General features: G+C 32.6%; 1 long non-coding RNA gene across 1 annotated transcript; it reads right to left on the bottom strand.

Annotated features, from left to right (window-relative positions):
- Window positions 1–1,082: 1,082 nt before the first annotated feature.
- On the bottom strand, window positions 1,083–1,674 carry LOC111633501. Its single transcript, XR_002758068.1, has 3 exons — window positions 1,569–1,674; window positions 1,429–1,492; window positions 1,083–1,340 (listed from the first exon to the last, which is right to left on the bottom strand). It is a non-coding gene; the product is annotated as an uncharacterized LOC111633501 (long non-coding RNA).
- Between the last annotated feature and the right edge of the window lie 5,892 nt (window positions 1,675–7,566).

Raw genomic sequence — 7,566 nt, forward strand, 5'->3', positions numbered from 1 at the left:
CGTAGACGAGATTATTTAACAGACGTTAACATTAATTTGCAACAGTCATTTCGCTCCGCTTTGTGTAGCCCAATCTTCACATCTCTAACATACACCACCAGGTATAATCAGCAGACCAACGAGCGTCGAAGAATTTTGGGTTATTCTCGGCACTCGGAGCCCTATAGGCGCCCGTCGCCGCGTCGCCCAACTTCGTTGTGGATGGTTGCCCACTGCGATCTGATCCTTCGGACGATAGAAGGCCGGTCCTTGTGGAGAATATTAGAAAACTAGACCTGTGTCTACCGATTGGAATACGATAAGTATATGTCTGCAAAATCTTCTCCCCGTGTCATAAAATTTTGCTTGTTATCTTAAGAATCGGGATAATGTTTCTGCCATCTGGGAAAACGGTTAATCTTCAACGTTGTTCGCATGTCTGTGTGGGAATTTCCGGACTGTAATTTGTGTCGGCTCGAAGTAAAACTGCTAATTAAGCATAAGTATTTTTAATGATTTGTTAGTTGGTATTTCCCGATAATAAAAATTTTTACAAGATTCTTTCGCCACTCAGGACCTAGGACAGCTGCGTGCCTTTCGCTTTCAACACTTCAATAACTTTAGAATCCCCTGGTTTATATGTGTTTACTATTTCCATTAAAAGAACAGATATAAAAAATGTAATATAATTAAATACTACAAAATGTAATGGAAAAATCTTCCGAATAAAAGTTTTCATATTTAAGCGATATTTTCTGAATTGTATCTAAGCCTAAATTTCCTTAAATCAAGCTTTAAATCCATCGAGTTAGACTAAGCAGCATAATTTTTTTTTAATATTTGAATATTCGCTTAATTATAAAGACGGAAGAAGCCCCGCGTCATTAAAACTTACGAGTGTTAACTAAGGCGAGACTAAAATTAGAATCGAACCGATTTATCGATTCATAAATATAGGTGTAAAGATGCTTGACCCCAAGGTCGTCGGGTCCGAAGGAGGAATCGCCACTCAGGGGCAGCGGCTCTATACTACAGTTAAGCTTACAAATAATGTTCAACTTACCTAGTTACAAGTTTGACGGACGAGCGTCGTAAGACAGGTATCGCTAGCGACTCCAAACCACAAGCTTAACGATCCGCCATCGACAGTTGCAGCTTCTCGTAAGGCGGAGTTTCCTTATTCCAGCCGGGCCCAACGCACCGACTGGCCGTTCTCTATATCTGGAGATCGGTGCATTGACATTAATGAGTCCATGGCCACGTTGAGATGCTGTACTTTTGTCGCACGTATCAGCAAGAGGGATAATGACGTCATTGACATGGAGGAAGGAAGCATTTGGTACCGATCCAGTTATGTTTGGCTGAAAGCATTTACAAACAATGGAACTTACTTGTCGGAGAAATATGGGCATCTGTCGTTGGGATTGATATACTTTGAAATTTACCTACCTAAAAATATCTGAACTTGGTTGAAAACTCTCGATCCGATAGCAAATACCACTGTTCCGAGTATCTAAATATTGATAATGAATTCGTAACAAATAATTGAGAGGTATAGCCTACGTTTTTATATATATACTTTACATTACATTGAGAAATATGGGTCGCAACTTCTCAGATAGTTCACACAACGACGAATCTTTATACATCTGTACTTAATTCTGTTGATCTGTAGGAGTTGTTTGGATGTAAGCAAGAAAGAGTTCGTTCCATAGAAGAGAACATTGCGTTAGAATTTTTCTCTAAATCTACATAAATCAAAGTTTATTAAAACTCAAATACATCAATTAATTACAATATTAAGGAGTATTTAAAACGAATATTTGAGATATAGCTACTGTATTTGAATCTTAATGAAGATTAAACCACTCTAAGATCGTACAAGATAAGACCGGATGCGGGAAAAGGGTGTGATGCCGAAACTAACTCTCTCCTATTCATGGACCACGTAATGAATGTAATAAGTGACTGTGATATCCTGCACCCGATAAGTATACGGTTATATACGAGTATATACATAAATACATATACATCTAGTGTGGATGAATGGGAAGTGGATCCGAGTGATGCGGGATGGATATCATTGTGTAGGATCCTCCTTTACGGGGTGGTGAGGGCGCGACGATTACGTTTCCCCCACCAGCAAGGGGATGCAATCGAAACCATACCGGAAGTGTGCTGTGGTCCTGCGTATTTGTTATCATGGAACAGGCATCCAAAACCTGGGGAGTGGCTGAGAATGATAAGACCTATACCTCACGTCAGCCACCCTGCTATTATTTATAGTCGACTGAGCTACATAAAGTTGACCGGTCCCCGAACACGTGACCCCCAGCGGTATATATCGGCTCTGCGATGAGAGACAATAGCTGATGCTCGACGTTCTGTAAGCTGGCGATTTCTGTCGATTTACTGGTCATTTCATTTGACAGTTCGGTTTGGGCACCTATACTAACTTTCATTCTCATATTTTTCTCTCAGATCAGTTGGACAATTTAAGTTAGAGCAACCTCAACTTTCCCATTCTATAACTTTATCCCATTTATTTTATAAATCATTATTTATTTTATGTTTTGTTCAAAAGCTATAAAGTCTCTTCTGGATTTTAACCAGCAATACTGTCACATAGCAGCAACATTCTAAGAATTCACTTAGTTTCTTACATAGATGCAAGAGAAAATATTGAAATCTCTTTAAATAAAAAATATCTTATAGTATTTTTTAAAATTTTATCAACATTTTGAAGCATTCGTATCTAAAAATTTATTAAAATAAAAGCTTATAGGTTACGCCATACATTCTAATAAAACTTTTATTATTATGTAAATTTGGGAATGATCAGTTAAAAACTTAACAGACATGAAAAATCATTTTAAATAGCTTATAGGCCTACATGTCTAATATATTATTATAATGAATGTAATAAGTGACAGACAATAGTCAAATTCTATAAGTGACTTAAAAATTATAACTATACTTTTATATAATCATTTGAAATGAAAATATTTGCAAAAAAAAAAAAACAATAAAAGTTTTATTGGAAACATCTAATTTAAATGAATCCAATGAAATTATAGCAATAAAGATCCACTACAAATTTATAGGATTCATTCATTATGATATGTTCTAAACATATTTTATGAGAAGGTATTTTTATTACAGCCTATTATTTTGAAAAATCCCGAATTTTTAAGTTAAAAATCTGTCTATAATTTACAAATATTTTAAGTGTTTAAGCGTTATTTGTTCATACAGATCTGTATATAATAACGATTCAAAACTAGAAAAACTCTCCTCAAAACTTATTCAAATCTATTCTCATTTCGAAACAGGATAAATTTCTTTATAATTTATATAATATTGAGAGATGCTTCGTCGATATTTATTTTAATACATAGAATTTAGTTTTAAAAATATAACGAAAATGTTTTAGAAAAAATCTTAATGGATCTATCACTGAAAAAAACTTTTGAAAGGCATCGGATTGCACGGAGGTTTGTCACGATTTCCTCATTTCCGAATAACAGACTTTCATGCTTATCATCGTTAAGGAGATTGGTGATAGGAAAGTGACTACTACCAGCATGAATAGAATTTCTTCGTGGCCAACAATTAACAAAACTAATTTCTTGTTTTCGGATTCATATTTCATAACAGAAGAAGATTTTTCAATTTGAGCATTCTTCAGTATAATTTAGTAAAGCTTTGATCCATACAATCCATATAGGTTCGAATTCAGTATAAATTTTGTCATAATAATTTAATTTATAATTTAAGAAAGGCTTTCTAAGTATAAAATATGACTCTTTCGTAGAATTATCTTTTTTGAATTTCGATTTAGAAAGCTAAATATATCTAAAACAACGGATTCTTGTAATTGTTTCAGAAAAACAAAGTTCTTTAACGAAAATTTTTCGACAAATAATGATATTTAATGATTTATAAAAAAGAAAAAAATCAATTTTTCAGTCCAACATTAATGATTCTTCTTTAGATTTTATTTTTTCAATCATTACTTAAATAATAATAACTAAACTAGGAGAGAATATCGAGCAAAATCTTGTTTAAATTACTTTCTAATTTACACAGGAAAAGTCTAAATAATCACCGCAGTAAGTTATAATGAACTTTTCTATTGCCTATTTCATTCTGAATTAATTTTTTATCCAGAATATTAAGTTACAAGTACTAATAAAAAAAAATCTATTATAGACTAATCAAACGTTTCGAATAGACGAAGGACTTTAAACTAATTATAAGTTATTTAAGAAAGAATAGAGCGAATTGCGTGAATGCCCGAGGAAGAACCCTTTCATTCCAGCTGACAGCCAAGTTAAGCTTCTTTTGATGTAAACGGCAAACACTTTTGAAAAATCGGTAGCGCCGTCATCGCTTCGAAAATGTCAAGTGATGCTCGGAGCAACCACTCCACAATTAACTGCACGCTGTGGTCACGTGTCCTTTTCACAACAAGGCCCAAATCTCAACGTTAAATGGTCAGAGTCGTCCCACACTTCGAAAAAAGCTTAACTTTATTGCAGGAATTAAGAAACCTTTCGTAATTCCAACCATTGATTTTTTTTTTTTACGTTTCACGGAGAAGGTCGATACATTATTTCTCATTCATGAAAGTTTAAAATTCTGCAAAAAGTATAATCTACGAAAAAAGAAATTGATAAAAATTTGATAATACTGTTTGACTTTTACATTTTTAATCATTCTTTAATTGATTTTTATACGTCAATTTTACAGTAGTCATTTCGATTTTGAGCTTTAGCCAAGATTAAAATTAAATGCAATCGTTTAGAAAGCTTTCAGCATAAGAAATCATCTGTTGAAAGATTTTTTTTCATTCCTTCTTTCTTAATCAGTTAAATAAATATGCTGAACTTACAGATATTAAAACATAATTTGATAGATTAAATTGTCTAAAATGTTGAAAGAGGGGAAAAAACTAATAAAAAAGACACATATACAAAGGTATAATGTACTGTACTGTACTTTTTTTTTAACTTGATCATTTTTTAAGGCCTATATTTTATATTACAAAAATAATATTCATGATTCATTACATTGGACAAATTGAAAATAATCTTTTCTTACATCTTATTCTTATAAAACAAAATAAATAAATTTAATAAAATATTGTAGAAAATTTTATGCCTATAGGTTTTTTAATGAAATATTTGATAATAAACCGAATTAAGTTGTCTCCTATTTCTATTACAAAATGAAGATATTAGATTAGGCCCTGTGCTTTCTTTATCGGCAGAAAGATCTAAACTTAATCATTAATCAACTGTTGTAAAATCTAAAGTTCATTACTTTGCTTGCCCAATTTCCGAAGTAGTCCATTAATTCTATGCTAAGGAGGCCTTTATTTAAACCAACTTAAATTTATTCACGGTTTTATGTAGACTATTTAATTGAGCTTAACATCTACCAATTCACTTTGTTTAATTTAAACGTAACTTATATAAGTTTGTTTAAATAGAATAATTTAACGTAGAAAATACGCTTCGAAAATATAAATCTAAATTTTAAAAAAAATCTTCGATTTTTTTGGATGTTTCTTTTTCTACTTAGAATTTCTCAGATGAGTCTTAAACTATCGATTTTAGTATTTACAAACGTCTTGTAGACTCAGATTTAAATGAAATTTAATGGGAAAATTTTTTTGAAGTATTTTCTATCATTTAAGATCAAAGAAAGAACATTTTAAACGGTTTAGATATGATTAGATAACAAACTACCTATTAGACATCTTTCTAATGTTTAAATAAACTAAACAAGTTCATTACTATTGCAATGGCAGTTAAGTCAACTGCCAAATCTTAACTTTAATTAATATAGATTTTTTTTTGTTTTAATTTTTTAACAAATGATTAATTATTCTCGTTAAACACGGAAAGGTCTACACGTCAACATCTTTGTTTGAATTTTCGATTAAAAAACGCTTTGAACGGGGATGCAGTTGATGTAGTACAGAAAGTCAACGCGGAGATAACTGAGAAGAGGACAAAAGAAGATCCAAACAAAGGATTCATTCCTAACTTACTCCGCCATACGTCGGCGCTGTATTTATAGCGAGATAAGCTGGCAACACATTTCTGTCGGCCTATTTAACACAAAGGGAACGTTTGCCACCCACCTTTCTGATAACCACACGGTCCGTTAGCTGTCCCGCTCTCCCCCGTCCCACAGGGATCCCTTACATTGGCGAAACGCTTCATCTAGGATATTAATTAAGTAGCCCTATAAGTCCGAAATGTAGAGTAGGACCTGTAGAATGCATTCGCACCGACCAATAATAGACGATTGTATCGCTCAAACAACGTTTTCTTTTATATAAACTATCACATTCGATATTATTGATTTATTTATATATATATATAAACAGCGCTTTAAAGTATTAAATAATTATTTATTTTATTTAATTTCCACTAAAATGATGTTTAAATAAATTGCTTCATCCTAGTTTCTTCCGATTATTATCGGACTCGAGTTGATAATCGGTATTTTAAAATTTTCCAGCTAATTTAGCTAATCGGAAATTTGGCTACATTTCGCGGAATTTCCTCTTCCTCCTTCCGTTATAACTTTAAACCCCCTACTTTCTAATTGACAACTTTGATATTTATTTTTCTGTAAAGTTAGATGGCGTTAAACAAAAGAAAAATATTAATTAGTTGGGCTTATAATTGTTAATTGGAAGATCTCAGTTATGATAGCTGCTGGCTGTTTAAAATATTTCGAATATTAAACATGTTTACATCAAAGTTTAGCATAGATTCTTTTAACTCCAATTAAGAGTTCGTGGCCTTTATGTGATATAGAACACGACTAAATATTTGAAATTGCAATTTAAAAAGAACTAAATTTGCATAATATAATTAATTATTTTTTTTATTAATAAATGTTATTCTGTTTAGAATAAATAGGAAATTGAATAAAATTATTCTGTGTTTTTAAAATTTTAAATAAATGTCTTAAAAATCATCTTGAAATTTTAAAACCGTAAACGAATTAAAATGTAAGGGGAATAATAATTGTTATAAGCAGAATATGAAGAAAAACATTGAGGAAAACTATGGAAGGTTTGGAACGGAATGAAGCAGACGGAGTGGTATGAAAAGGAAAGGAAGCCTATCATCAGTAATGTGTTCAGAACCTCGGGGGAACGTGATTGGGAGACAGAGGTAACTTTCTTTCTATCTGGCAAGGAATCTGTTGGGAGGGACCATCTCCTAGAAATTACATAACCATCATCAGTCATAAGTTGATGCGGTTGCAGTTGGCTAGGTAAAAACTCACCATCCAAGTCAAAGAGATAGACCGAGCGGAAATGAAAATTCTCTCTCTATTGATCGCTCCTTTTCCCGGAAATGAAGCTTCACGTAACAGAAATGGACAACGGAAAAAACTAGTTCGGCAGTTGGTTAGTGGACCGAAGACACTGGACGGACCATCAACTATTCAAGAACAATGTTGTCTCTGTTATGGTTGTGTTGGAGAAAACTGAGCCTTTCCCAGCCAAAGCCAGATAAGCTTAGACGACATCACTTGATGAATGGAATGGAATGAAGG

This window comes from Centruroides sculpturatus, unplaced genomic scaffold, assembly GCF_000671375.1.
Source record: "Centruroides sculpturatus isolate CEXI.00-Female unplaced genomic scaffold, Cexi_2.0 scaffold421, whole genome shotgun sequence".
Classification (NCBI taxonomy): Eukaryota; Metazoa; Arthropoda; class Arachnida; order Scorpiones; family Buthidae; genus Centruroides; species Centruroides sculpturatus.